Genomic DNA, 15,061 nt, shown 5'->3' with positions numbered 1-15,061 from the left:
AGACTTCCGATAAACACCGAGCCTGCTCTGGGGGGACAAAGACAGAAGGGCGTCCGCCTTCCGAGAGCCCTCACCTGGGTGAGGACCCAAGATGTGCCCTTCTGACAGTGATTACCTCCAGAGAACCAGGACCCCCCGTGGGAAGGGTCCTGCCAAGCTCGGGTCACCCAGATTCGCCTCTCTCACTCGGGTCACGCGCCCAGCCAACGTCCACAGAAGACTTCCGATAAACACCGAGCCTGCTCTGGGGGGACAAAGACAGAAGGGCGTCCGCCTTCCGAGAGCCCTCACCTGGGTGAGGACCCAAGATGTGCCCTTCTGACAGTGATTACCTCCAGAGAACCAGGACCCCCGTGGGAAGGGTCCTGCCAAGCTCAGGTCGCCCAGATTCGCCTCTCTCACTCGGGTCACGCGCCCATCCAACGTCCGCAGAAGACTTCCGATAAACACCGAGCCTGCTCTGGGGGGACAAAGACAGAAGGGCGTCCGCCTTCCGAGAGCCCTCACCTGGGTGAGGACCCAAGATGTGCCCTTCTGACAGTGATTACCTCCAGAGAACCAGGACCCCCCGTGGGAAGGGTCCTGCCAAGCTCGGGTCACCCAGATTCGCCTCTCTCACTCGGGTCACGCGCCCAGCCAACGTCCGCAGAAGACTTCCGATAAACACCGAGCCTGCTCTGGGGGGACAAAGACAGAAGGGCGTCCGCCTTCCGAGAGCCCTCACCTGGGTGAGGACTCAAGATGTGCCCTTCTGACAGTGATTACCTCCAGAGAACCAGGACCCCCGTGGGAAGGGTCCTGCCAAGCTCGGGTCGCCCAGATTCGCCTCTCTCACTCGGGTCACGCGCCCAGCCAACGTCCACAGAAGACTTCCGATAAACACCGAGCCTGCTCTGGGGGGACAAAGACAGAAGGGCGTCCGCCTTCCGAGAGCCCTCACCTGGGTGAGGACCCAAGATGTGCCCTTCTGACAGTGATTACCTCCAGAGAACCAGGACCCCCGTGGGAAGGGTCCTGCCAAGCTCGGGTCGCCCAGATTCGCCTCTCTCACTCGGGTCACGCGCCCAGCCAACGTCCACAGAAGACTTCCGATAAACACCGAGCCTGCTCTGGGGAGACAAAGACAGAAGGGCATTCGCCTTCCGAGAGCCCTCACCTGGGTGAGGACTCAAGATGTGCCCTTCTGACAGTGAAAACCTTCAGAGAACCAGGACCCCCGTGGGAAGGGCCCTGCCAAGCTCGGGTCACCCAGATTCGCCTCTCTCATTCGGGTCACGCGCCCAGCCAATGTCCACAGCGGATTTCCGACAAATTTTCACTGAAAATTCAACTTTGTGCCCATGAACCAGACACTTTACCCACACTTGGGTCTCTATCTTGGGGTACTTTACAACATATTGACGACCCATGAGGTTGAAGTAGGGAAAATGTGAGATTTTTTTTTTTTACAAAATCGGGATTGTCTCAAAATTTTTCTAAATGTCAAGGACCCTGCCTGCAATTCTTCCCCAGGATCCCTGGAAGTGTCCTTGACATAACACCTGAGATTTTTCCCTTTCTGAATGTATGACACAACAGGATTCGAACCCGAGACGCCAGCTCGGCAAGGCCGCAGCGCTAACAAGTGAGCCACCGTGCTTTGACTGGGATCGATGGATCCAGTTAGTACCCAATCCGTTACAGATATGACTGATCGACAGCCGTGTAGGTGCCACCCCCTGGGGCTGAGTCATCCCCCGTGATGCCGTATAGGCGATTATGGCAGGTGGATCCGGTCAGGTGCCACCCCTGGGGCTGAGTCATCCCCCGTGATGTCGTATAGGTGATTACAGCAGGTGGATCAGGTGAGGGATATATCATCAACCCTACGGATGTTTAGCGACCGTGGAGGTGCCACCCCCTGGGCTGACTCAACCCCCGTGGTGACCTATATCAGAGTACGGCAAAACACATCCGGTTAATTTCAATCACCTCAGCTGGCGTCTTTCACCTGCGTGGCTGACTCGCGCGGAGGAAAATCATTTGCCACAGTTCAAGACACAGAGAAACACGGCACTTTAATAAACTATTACGAGACGCTCTGTTTGACTGCGGGAAACCCTTCGCAATGGAGCGGTGAGTAGAAGACATTTGTCGGCCACGTAGAGACACATGAATGTACCTTGTAGTGGAGTTGTACACTTGCTGGCAAGGTGACCGGTTTTATTGCTTGTGTCTCCCCCGCAGGCACCCACGGACACCACTTACATGCCCCGTGTGCCACAGGGTAACCAAATATATATCCACACATCTGAGAAGGGTATGCCTGAGGTCACACGGTGATTCGGAGATAAAAACCGCCATAGCCTCCGCAAAGTATCAACTTCGCTGTATCGCCAACAAGGGGACAACAATCCAATTCAGTGAGCTCAAGCCCCTCCAATCCTTGGAGGAGACTGTAGCCTTCTTAGAAGGTCGCGGCTTTTTGATAGCAAACAAGCCTAGGTTTGAGTCACAAATCACACCACTGACCTGTGAAGGGCCCGCTCAGGTACCAACTGACAATCCGGAGCTCCGCCCAGGCTCCATGCCAGAGCTAGATTCAGATGTGATGGATGTGCCTTTCCTTTTACGGCCGGGAGACAGTCTGGAGGGAGACCCGTGCCCCCCGCCAGAGCTAGATTCAGATGAGATGGACGTGCCTTTCCTTTTACGGCCAGTAGACAGTCGGGAGGGAGACCCATGCCCCACGCCAAAGCTAGATTCGGATGAGATGGATGTGCCTTTCCTTTTACGGCCGGTAGACAGTCGGGAGGGAGACCCGTGCCCTGAGCCTGACCACACAGGGAGCATTTCTGACCGCATAGGCAATGAGGAGGTCATGGATGGCAGCAATTTAAGTATCCAGAAAAGGGAATGGAAAGACAAAAACCGCACGGCTACCAAGGCCGCCGGATTGTACAAGCGTCACTCATTGAATCACCCCATGTTAAAGGGGTTCCACTCGTACCTAACAGTTACCCATGGGGTCCCAAACTGTCAACAGGAGGTATCAAACGTAGCACGGTTTCTATTTTTTGTGAACCCAAAATCTGTAACTCTGGAGTACCTCGTAAAACCAAACCAGGTTAATAATTTTTTTCAACAACTTGGAAAACTCCATCTATCGAGCCAGACCTCCCTCAAAATGTTGAAGCATATACGGAGATTTACCATGTATCAGATGAGGGCTACCAAACTGAGACTAGAGAATCCTCAACTTTATAAGGCATGCGAAGTGTTCATGAATTTTACAACAGACCTTCAGAAATCATTGTACAAGGGAGCCTGCCGAGAGTCTGTAAGTAAAAGGTACACCGTTCAAAAGAGCCAATATTCAGCGCATTGTTACCAAACCTTGGATGTTGGTTAATTGCCTTTATTTTTCCCCACAGGTACGATCTATTGATGAAGCCATCAAAGTCACCCAAGGACTGCCAGATTATACTGGAGGAGGCAAGGCCAACATTTCTAGCTAGCATCGAGGCTGTGACAGATGGCGGATCAGAAGTAGATCGCCGGGAAGTGGTACTGTACCTCGAGGCCCTTCTGATTCTAAAACATCTCCAAAGACCAGGTGTTGTTCGTAACATGACGGTAAGTCGTCGGGCCCTGTGGGTCAGCGGTATTTGCTGAACCGGTTCAATATTTTTCCACCTTTTTTTTTTCACATCGTAGGTTTCAGAGTGGAATGAGAGGATCCATCACACGTACCAAGGAAGACGCAAGACAATTGTGGGTGTGAAGACTCACAAGTGCTCCACCTCTCAGGTAGCAACTTTTGTACTTTCAGAGGAAGAGGAATCGGTAAGCTTTTCTCAAAGCCAGGGAACCCAGGCAACCCCACTCATTGTGGGGAGCAAAACACTCTCTTGTCCCCATGTAAAACCTTTTGGAGGGGTGCCCCCAGACTGGAGAGTAACATATATATATTTTTTTTCTTTTTCAGTGGTTCAATGCGTATGCGGAATATGTCAGACCGGTCTTTACCTTTGGCCGAAAGATTATCACAAACTTTTTCGTGACGTGTACCGGGAAGGTCATAAAAAATCCATCCATGAGACTCAGACGATACCATTCAAGGTAAGGTAGCCACAAGTCAAGTGACCCACAGCCATAAGTAGCAACCGGTACTAACAATGTGCTTTCCTCCGTAGCTACAACCTCCCAAACATCACCAGCCACCTTGTACGGCGGATTTGCGAGACATGGACTTTGTCACAATACACAGATTGCGAAAAGCGCTTGTTTGCACGCTACTTGGCACATACAAACGATGTGGCCGAGAGAGTTTACCGGGAGAAGACCCTGACCGATATGTGCCGTGCCCAAGAGCTAGTGTTCAACGCAGGAAATCATGAGGACGCAAAAATTATGTCGCCAGTAATGGCATCAACCAGTGAATTGGATAACGAGGTGGTAGACCTCACGGAAAGTGATACCGAGTCATCCGATTCTACTGAGGAGTATAGTCTCAAGAATATTCGGCTCATCCCAATCAGGAGAACAAAGCCCTTGTGAATATGTCAATTTTTATCTGACATTAATAAAATTATTCAAATGTACATTCATCTTTGCCTCTTTGACTTGCCTCACTTTTCTCCCACTTTGGGGACCCTTTCGGGGTACTCTGCAACATATTGAAGCCCCTCTTGGGTGGGGGGTAAGGGGAAATGTGATTTTTTTTTTTCTCAGAAAATTGCCCAAAATTTTCCAAGTGTCAAGGACTCTTCCAGAAAAGCTTCCCCAGGCTTCTGGAAGTGTCCTCGGTACACCTCCAGCGGTTTCCCCCTGCCTGGAAGTCTGACACATGTCTGAAATTTTCAAAGTGTGAAAGTATGGTTTTTCACCCAAAATTCAACTTTCCGCCCATGAACCACAGACTTCACCCACACTTAGGTCACTGTCTTGGGGTACACCTCCAGTGCTATGTCACGGTCATCACTGTTGTCACAAAAAATTGACTTTTGTTTAGGCCAAGCAATTTGAGGACGGCACGGCAGCCAGCAGCCCGTACGGTACAGGGGTTGATCAGACCCCCGTACGTCCGGTTGTGGTCTCCGTGCCCCGAAGGGGTTCCCGCTTCTCGCCTGCACCAGGCACGGCAGCCAGCAGACCGTACGGTCCAGGGGTGGGTCAGACTCCCGGACGTACGGTTGTGGTCTCCGTGCCCCGAAGGGGTTCCCACTTCTCGCCTGCACCAGGCACGGCAGCCAGCAGACCGTACGGTCAGGGGTGGATCAGACCCCCGTACGTCCGGTTGTGGTCTCCATGCCCCGAAGGGGTTCCCGCTTCTCGCCTGCACCAGGAACGGCAGCCAGCAGACCGTACGGTCCAGGGGTGGGTCAGACCCCCGTACGTCCGGTTGTGGTCTCCGTGCCCCGAAGGGGTTCTCGCTTCTCGCCTGCGGCAGGCACAGCAGCCAGCAGACCGTACGGTCCAGGGGTGGGTCAGACCCCCGTACGTCCGGTTGTAGTCTCCGTGCCCCGAAGGGGTTCTCGCTTCTCGCCTGCGGCAGGCACAGCAGCCCGTACGGTCCAGGGGTTGATCAGGCCCCTGTACGTCTGCCCGTGGTCTCCGTGAGTCTTTCGCCCCTATACCCAGGGACCACACCTATGGCCATTTAGCTCAGTTGGTTAGAGCGTGGTGCTAATAACACCAAGGTCGTGGGTTCGATCCCCGTACGGGCCAAGCACATCTACAAACGCCCCTATACCCAGATGACCAATTTGCACATCAGGGTCGCTGCGGACCTCCACCAGAGTTTCCTCTGGCTTCGTCCTGCCCAGGCATAGCTCACCATCTTTCGGGTCCTATCGCGCACTCATGCTCCACCTCCCCGACAGAGGCGGGCCGATGGTGCACCCGCCGTGTCAACCCCCCGGAGCGGGCGGCGGGATCCCACCTCGGCCGGAGCGCCCCGGCCTTCACCTTCATTGCGCCACAGGGTTTCACGTCGCAACGGGGGGAGTGACGATGGTAAACCCCATCAGGTGGGCCCAGGGCAGGTGAGTCTGGCCTTGGGGGGATGTAAGGGATAAAGGAGAAGAGACCATCAGGGCACGGAGCCTCAGGCCTCCCTCGTTGTCACCCTTGCGAGGGGACCCCAGCTGCGCCATGGAGGCGATAGATGGAGGGGCAACCCTCAGACAGGCATAGCCCCGGGAGCACCCCGGGGCCGCAAGGTGCGTTCGAAGTGTCGATGATCAATGTGTCCTGCAATTCACACTTAATTCTCGCAGCTAGCTGCGTTCTTCGACGCGCGCGCCGAGTGATCCACCGTTAAGAGCCGCGCTTTCTGGTTTGGGGACACTCGGAGGCGCCCCCCTTTTCACTCTCGTGTCAGCCGGCCGCAAAAGACTGGGATGCTTTGGAGGGTTGTTTTCAAATCTCGGCCCTGTTGCCCGGGCGCTCGGCCTCCCCGTCCCTCCCTCCAGCGGGGAGGAGAACAAAGGAGGGCTCGAGGCTTCTCAACCTACCGCCCAGACCCACATACCCCGGGGAGGGGTATGTGAGCGCACAGGAGAATGGTACCCGGGACGGCCTTTCGCGTACGCGGGGGGCTTCTTATTTTTCCTCGGCAGGCAGCGGCAGGGCAACAATCGTCGGCGCGAGGCCGGGCGTCTTTTTCCTGGGCGACGGAGCGAGAGGGGCTCCCCGCACCCTCCCGACGTCGCCCGCCCGCTGTCCTCACGTGCCCTCACCGTCCCCACCCTGCGGAGCGCCCTGGCGAAGCAGAAAGAGACCTACCACCGCCCCCATCACGTTCGGTACCCTTCGGGGATTTGGCGGGCGGCTGGCCTCCTGATCTGCACCTCATCGGTATTTTTCACTCGCCCATTAAAGATCCTTCCACAGGTTCATCTAGGGAAACCTTGTTACGACTTTTACTGTCTCTAGATAGTCAAGTTCGATCGTCTTCTCGGCTCTCCACCATGGGTCTTGGCCGAACCCGGCGGGGCCGATCCAAGGACCTCACTAAACCATCCAATCGGTAGTAGCGACGGGCAGTGTGTACAAAGGCCAGGGACTTAATCAATCGAGGGAGAGAAGCCAGATAGGAAGCCCCGCAGCGGGAAGGGCACCCGGAGGAAGGGAAATCCTCCTCGTCGTCCGTGCCAGCAGGCGGGCATCCCGGGGCGTCACCTTGCGGAGGAAAAAAGGAGCCTGAACGGCGAGTGCAGTGCCACTGGGGAGATCGTGCACGCTGTACGGTGCGAGGCGGCCGATGCGGAGGGTGTCTGGAAAAAAAACCCACCTTGCACGGAGAGGGCGAGGTGACTGGCCTCCGGAGGACGCCACGGCTCCCCTGCCTCGTGACCCACCGCTCCCGGGGCGACACACAGAGTCGCTGCTGGGGAGAGGGGCCAGGGCGGTGGGGGGCCTATGCGGCGCCACCATCTGGCTTAGACCCGGCCTCCCGATCGGAGGGCATCTGTTGTAAAAACCACCCCTTGCACGGGGAGGGCCGTAGGTGACTGGCCTTCGGAGGACGCCACGGCCACCCTGCCTCGTGACCCACCGCTCCCGGGGCGACACACAGAGTCGCTGCTGGGGAGAGGGGCCAGGGCGGTGGGGGGCCTATGCGGGGCCTCCGTCTGGCTTAGACCTGCCTCCGCCGCGGGGGGTCCTCGACCCACCGGCGGACGGGCGCGAGGAGTGGGAGAGGGGGGCTGGCCGTCGGGGTCCACCGCGGCTCAGGCGCAGAGCCCGCCAGCGACGCGGAGGTCGCACGGGGGGCGCAGTTGGCCTGGCCGTGTCGGCGTCGCCCTATGGCGTAGTCCCTCGTCCCGGGCTCTTGCCCGTAACCTCAAAGGAGCCCCAACCGAGCGGCGTCTCCCCCCCAAAGCCGTGCCTCCGCTGTTGAGAACAGAAGAAGCCCGGGGCGGCAGTTCGCCGGGTACTCCCCTTCGCCAAAACTCTTTTTGCCCCACTCGTCTCTCCCTTTTCGCTCTGGGGCGTCCGCTTGGTCTCTCTCTCTCTCTCTCTCGCTCTCTCCCTCTCGCGCTCCCTTCCGAGCCGCCTCGGAGGACGTCGGACGAGCGGGGAAGGCGACGGCGTTCGGCCGGGCACACCACGCGGTGAGAACCCACTCCGCCTGCCTCCCCACGCGTCTGTCGTCCCCCCACTATCGTAGGGGCTCGGGAAAAGACTGGAGAACGCGGAGCTCGGCGGTGGCGTGGAAGCGCCACCCACCGCCGCCGCTCTCGCCGATGCCCACCGCGGAGGCCGCCCATCGGACGCTGGGTGGGGGTCGGCACGGGCCTCCGCGGGCGAGCTGCGCATCTGGAAGTCAAAGGGCCGCCCTCGGAGAAGATCGTTGTGCTACCCCGCGCGGGGAGCGATTCGGACGACGGGCCCCCACGCCGAGGTGGGTGGGCGCCCCGCCATTCGCCCGCGCGGGTCGTCGGACCCCTGCCGTACCACAGTTCGGGTCAAACTCCCCCTCTGCACGGCAGCCACCGTCCTGCGAACGGGAGGCGACTGCCGGCGTGCACGCCCAAGGATGCGTGCCTGAATCCCGGGGGGTAAAAGAGGAAGGAGACCGCCCGCCTTAGACCGACGCGGGCTCCAAAGCCCGGGCCGAGCGAGCGGCACCACCTCCCCACCCGGGAGCGCTGAGCCAAATCGATCGGAGGAAGAGCCGGTGGGGGGCATGGGTGAGAAACCCCACCCGCTGCCATCCTTCCCCTCGGGGAGACGGGGAAGAAACATGCCCGATAGTCCTGGAGGTCCCTCTCCGACACGCTACGGGCGCCCTCAAGACGGAATCCGGGTCACAGTGCGATTCTCTCATAGGTCTCCCCGGTGGCGTGGAAGCGGGAGACATCCGACACAGAGAAACGCCAAGCCTGCTCTGAGGGGACCGAGTCAGGGGGTGCAATCCGCCCTCCTGGAGCCCTCCTCGGGACGAAGACTCCAGATCTGCCTCCCTTCTGACATCCGTCACCCTCGGAGAACCAGAACACGCTTGGGGAGGGTCCGTTCAGGCTCAGGCGACCCGGGAAACGCGTCTCTGACTTGGGGCAGACGACCGGCAAGAGTCCCCCTGGAGCCGCGGAAGCCTGGTGTCGACGCGAGGGCGGACTTCCATGCAAACAGGGGGGTACTCGCCAAACCGCCTACCCGACTTGAGGAACCACGAAAACATCGGAAATCAGTCGGGCCCGAGAGGTACCCCTCTCTCCTATATCCTGCAGCTGGTGTGCAAAAGTGGGTATTTGCATGGCGAAACACCGACCCCCACTTTAAGGGAGCGAAGCCGAAAAGTGTCCGACTTCCTGGAGCTGTGCGGCGGATCCGGCGGCCAGAAATTCCTCATTCCGGTTCTATTTTTTTTTTTTTCGATTTTGCGAAATTTGGCGGCCAGGCGGCGTAGCTGGGGCCTGGACTAGCCCGAAACACCTGGAGCCGGCGAGCGGAACGAATTTCCCAACGTTCTGCGGCTCCCGGAAGCCAAAAACGCATCGCCGAAAAATTTCAAAGTCCCAAGGACTCGTTCTTGAAAATCGATCCGGGGGCCATGGAAGTGTCCTCGGTACAGCTTCAGAGCTTTCCCCCCGCCTGGAAGTCTGAAAGTTCTATGTTTGTTCTAAGTGGAAAATCGCGTTTTTTTCAGTGTTCCACCCATCAGACCCAAACTTTGCCCACGCTTAGGTCTCTGTCTCGGGGTGCTTTACAACATATTGACGCCCCTTTAGGGTGGAAGTAGGGGAAAGGGGTCATTTTTCACAAAATCGGAAATTTCTCAAAATATTTCTAAGTGTCAAGGACACTTTTGGAAAATCTTCCCCAGGCTCCTGGAAGCCTCCTCGGTACGCCTCCTGCGGTTTCTCCCTGCCTGGAAGTCTGACACTTGTCTGAAATTTTTAGAGTATGAAAATGCGGTTTTTCACCCAAAATTCGACTTTGCGCCCATGACTCGCAAACTTCACCCACATTTGGGCGACTGTCCTGGGGTACCTCACAACATATTGACGCCCCCCTGGCGTGGAAGTAGGGGAAACGTGTCAATTTTCACAAAATCATGATTTTCTCAAAATATTTCTAAGTGTCAAGGACACTTTTGGATAATCTTCCCCAGGCTCCTGGAAGCCTCCTCGGTACGCCTCCTGCGGTTTCCCCCTGCCTGGAAGTCTGACACTTGTCTGAAATTTTTAGAGTATGAAAATGCGGTTTTTCACCCAAAATTCGACTTTGCGCCCATGACTCGCAAACTTCACCCACATTTGGGCGACTGTCCTGGGGTACCTCACAACATATTGACGCCCCCCTGGCGTGGAAGTAGGGGAAACGTGTCAATTTTCACAAAATCGTGATTTTTTTCAAAATATTTCTAAGTGTCAAGGACACTTTTGGATAATCTTCCCCAGGCTCCTGGAAGCCTCCTCGGTACGCCTCCGGCGGTTTCCCCCTGCCTGGAAGTCTGACACTTGTCTGAAATTTTTAGAGTATGAAAACGCGGTTTTTCACCCAAAATTCGACTTTGCGCCCATGACTCGCAAACTTCACCCACAGTTAGGTCACTGCCTTGGGGTACCTCACATCATATTGACGCCCCCCTGGCGTGGAAGTAGGGGAAACGTGTCAATTTTCACAAAATCGTGATTTTCTGAAAATATTTCTAAGTGTCAAGGACACTTTTGGATAATCTTCCCCAGGCTCCTGGAAGCCTCCTCGGTACGCCTCCTGCGGTTTCTCCCTGCCTGGAAGTCTGACACTTGTCTGAAATTTTTAGAGTATGAAAATGCGGTTTTTCACCCAAAATTCGACTTTGCGCCCATGACTCGCAAACTTCACCCACATTTGGGCGACTGTCCTGGGGTACCTCACAACATATTGACGCCCCCCTGGCGTGGAAGTAGGGGAAACGTGACAATTTTCACAAAATCGTGATTTTCTGAAAATATTTCTAAGTGTCAAGGACTCTTTTGGATAATCTTCCCCAGGCTCCTGGAAGCCTCCTCGGTACGCCTCCTGCGGTTTCTCCCTGCCTGGAAGTCTGACACCTGTCTGAAATTTTTAGAGTATGAAAATGCGGTTTTTCACCCAAAATTCGACTTTGCGCCCATGACCCGCAAACTTCACCCACAGTTAGGTCACTGCCTTGGGGTACCTCACATCATATTGACGCCCCCCTGGCGTGGAAGTAGGGGAAACGTGTCAATTTTCACAAAATCGTGATTTTCTGAAAATATTTCTAAGTGTCAAGGACACTTTTGGATAATCTTCCCCAGGCTCCTGGAAGCCTCCTCGGTACGCCTCCTGCGGTTTCTCCCTGCCTGGAAGTCTGACACTTGTCTGAAATTTTTAGAGTATGAAAATGCGGTTTTTCACCCAAAATTCGACTTTGCGCCCATGACTCGCAAACTTCACCCACATTTGGGCGACTGTCCTGGGGTACCTCACAACATATTGACGCCCCCCTGGCGTGGAAGTAGGGGAAACGTGTCAATTTTCACAAAATCGTGATTTTTTTCAAAATATTTCTAAGTGTCAAGGACACTTTTGGATAATCTTCCCCAGGCTCCTGGAAGCCTCCTCGGTACGCCTCCGGCGGTTTCCCCCTGCCTGGAAGTCTGACACTTGTCTGAAATTTTTAGAGTATGAAAACGCGGTTTTTCACCCAAAATTCGACTTTGCGCCCATGACTCGCAAACTTCACCCACAGTTAGGTCACTGCCTTGGGGTACCTCACATCATATTGACGCCCCCCTGGCGTGGAAGTAGGGGAAACGTGTCAATTTTCACAAAATCGTGATTTTCTGAAAATATTTCTAAGTGTCAAGGACACTTTTGGATAATCTTCCCCAGGCTCCTGGAAGCCTCCTCGGTACGCCTCCTGCGGTTTCTCCCTGCCTGGAAGTCTGACACTTGTCTGAAATTTTTAGAGTATGAAAATGCGGTTTTTCACCCAAAATTCGACTTTGCGCCCATGACTCGCAAACTTCACCCACATTTGGGCGACTGTCCTGGGGTACCTCACAACATATTGACGCCCCCCTGGCGTGGAAGTAGGGGAAACGTGACAATTTTCACAAAATCGTGATTTTCTGAAAATATTTCTAAGTGTCAAGGACTCTTTTGGATAATCTTCCCCAGGCTCCTGGAAGCCTCCTCGGTACGCCTCCTGCGGTTTCTCCCTGCCTGGAAGTCTGACACCTGTCTGAAATTTTTAGAGTATGAAAATGCGGTTTTTCACCCAAAATTCGACTTTGCGCCCATGACCCGCAAACTTCACCCACAGTTAGGTCACTGCCTTGGGGTACCTCACATCATATTGACGCCCCCCTGGCGTGGAAGTAGGGGAAACGTGTCAATTTTCACAAAATCGTGATTTTCTGAAAATATTTCTAAGTGTCAAGGACACTTTTGGATAATCTTCCCCAGGCTCCTGGAAGCCTCCTCGGTACGCCTCCTGCGGTTTCTCCCTGCCTGGAAGTCTGACACTTGTCTGAAATTTTTAGAGTATGAAAATGCGGTTTTTCACCCAAAATTCGACTTTGCGCCCATGACTCGCAAACTTCACCCACATTTGGGCGACTGTCCTGGGGTACCTCACAACATATTGACGCCCCCCTGGCGTGGAAGTAGGGGAAACGTGTCAATTTTCACAAAATCGTGATTTTTTCAAAATATTTCTAAGTGTCAAGGACACTTTTGGATAATCTTCCCCAGGCTCCTGGAAGCCTCCTCGGTACGCCTCCTGCGGTTTCTCCCTGCCTGGAAGTCTGACACTTGTCTGAAATTTTTAGAGTATGAAAATGCGGTTTTTCACCCAAAATTCGACTTTGCGCCCATGACTCGCAAACTTCACCCACATTTGGGCGACTGTCCTGGGGTACCTCACAACATATTGACGCCCCCCTGGCGTGGAAGTAGGGGAAACGTGTCAATTTTCACAAAATCGGAAATTTCTCAAAATATTTCTAAGTGTCAAGGACACTTTTGGAAAATCTTCCCCAGGCTCCTGGAAGCCTCCTCGGTACGCCTCCTGCGGTTTCTCCCTGCCTGGAAGTCTGACACTTGTCTGAAATTTTTAGAGTATGAAAATGCGGTTTTTCACCCAAAATTCGACTTTGCGCCCATGACTCGCAAACTTCACCCACATTTGGGCGACTGTCCTGGGGTACCTCACAACATATTGACGCCCCCCTGGCGTGGAAGTAGGGGAAACGTGTCAATTTTCACAAAATCGTGATTTTTTCAAAATATTTCTAAGTGTCAAGGACACTTTTGGATAATCTTCCCCAGGCTCCTGGAAGCCTCCTCGGTACGCCTCCTGCGGTTTCTCCCTGCCTGGAAGTCTGACACTTGTCTGAAATTTTTAGAGTATGAAAATGCGGTTTTTCACCCAAAATTCGACTTTGCGCCCATGACTCGCAAACTTCACCCACATTTGGGCGACTGTCCTGGGGTACCTCACAACATATTGACGCCCCCCTGGCGTGGAAGTAGGGGAAACGTGTCAATTTTCACAAAATCGTGATTTTTTCAAAATATTTCTAAGTGTCAAGGACACTTTTGGATAATCTTCCCCAGGCTCCTGGAAGCCTCCTCGGTACGCCTCCTGCGGTTTCTCCCTGCCTGGAAGTCTGACACTTGTCTGAAATTTTTAGAGTATGAAAATGCGGTTTTTCACCCAAAATTCGACTTTGCGCCCGTGACTCGCAAACTTCACCCACATTTGGGCGACTGTCCTGGGGTACCTCACAACATATTGACGCCCCCCTGGCGTGGAAGTAGGGGAAACGTGTCAATTTTCACAAAATCGTGATTTTTTCAAAATATTTCTAAGTGTCAAGGACACTTTTGGATAATCTTCCCCAGGCTCCTGGAAGCCTCCTCGGTACGCCTCCTGCGGTTTCCCCCTGCCTGGAAGTCTGACACTTGTCTGAAATTTTTAGCGCATGAAAACGCGTTTTTTCACCCAAAATTCGACTTTGCGCCCGTGACTCGCAAACTTCACCCACATTTAGGCGACTGTCCTGGGGTACCTCACAACATATTGACGCCCCCCTGGCGTGGAAGTAGGGGAAACGTGTCAATTTTCACAAAATCGTGATTTTTTCAAAATATTTCTAAGTGTCAAGGACACTTTTGGATAATCTTCCCCAGGCTCCTGGAAGCCTCCTCGGTACGCCTCCTGCGGTTTCCCCCTGCCTGGAAGTCTGACACTTGTCTGAAATTTTTAGCGCATGAAAACGCGGTTTTTCACCCAAAATTCGACTTTGCGCCCGTGACTCGCAAACTTCACCCACATTTAGGCGACTGTCCTGGGGTACCTCACAACATATTGACGCCCCCCTGGCGTGGAAGTAGGGGAAACGTGTCAATTTTCACAAAATCGTGATTTTTTCAAAATATTTCTAAGTGTCAAGGACACTTTTGGATAATCTTCCCCAGGCTCCTGGAAGCCTCCTCGGTACGCCTCCTGCGGTTTCCCCCTGCCTGGAAGTCTGACACTTGTCTGAAATTTTTAGCGCATGAAAACGCGGTTTTTCACCCAAAATTCGACTTTGCGCCCGTGACTCGCAAACTTCACCCACATTTAGGCGACTGTCCTGGGGTACCTCACAACATATTGACGCCCCCCTGGCGTGGAAGTAGGGGAAACGTGTCAATTTTCACAAAATCGTGATTTTCTGAAAATATTTCTAAGTGTCAAGGACACTTTTGGAAAATCTTCCCCAGGCTCCTGGAAGCCTCCTCGTTACGCCTCCTGCGGTTTCTCCCTGCCTGGAAGTCTGACACTTGTCTGAAATTTTTAGAGTATGAAAACGCGGTTTTTCACCCAAAATTCGACTTTGCGCCCATGACTCGCAAACTTCACCCACATTTGGGCGACTGTCCTGGGGTACCTCACAACATATTGACGCCCCCCTGGCGTGGAAGTAGGGGAAACGTGTCAATTTTCACAAAATCGTGATTTTCTGAAAATATTTCTAAGTGTCAAGGACACTTTTGGATAATCTTCCCCAGGCTCCTGGAAGCCTCCTCGGTACGCCTCCTGCGGTTTCTCCCTGCCTGGAAGTCTGACACT

At 54.2% G+C, this 15,061-nt stretch overlaps 1 long non-coding RNA gene and 1 other non-coding gene across 2 annotated transcripts in view; both read right to left on the bottom strand.

Moving 5' to 3' along the window:
* The window catches only part of LOC138672168 (uncharacterized), a 209,129-nt gene that overhangs the window by 110,975 nt on the left and 83,093 nt on the right, over positions 1–15,061 (bottom strand). The gene's annotated exons all lie outside the window — the stretch shown is intronic.
* LOC138673708 (5.8S ribosomal RNA) lies at positions 6,158–6,309 on the bottom strand. The gene has a single exon (XR_011320324.1). It is a non-coding gene; the product is annotated as a 5.8S ribosomal RNA (ribosomal RNA).

The sequence above is a fragment of the Ranitomeya imitator genome, chromosome 3 (genome assembly GCF_032444005.1).
Source record: "Ranitomeya imitator isolate aRanImi1 chromosome 3, aRanImi1.pri, whole genome shotgun sequence".
NCBI classification, from domain to species: domain Eukaryota; kingdom Metazoa; phylum Chordata; class Amphibia; order Anura; family Dendrobatidae; genus Ranitomeya; species Ranitomeya imitator.
The sequence above is the reverse complement of the archived record's forward strand: the minus strand, read 5'-3'. Positions and strand labels throughout refer to the sequence as shown.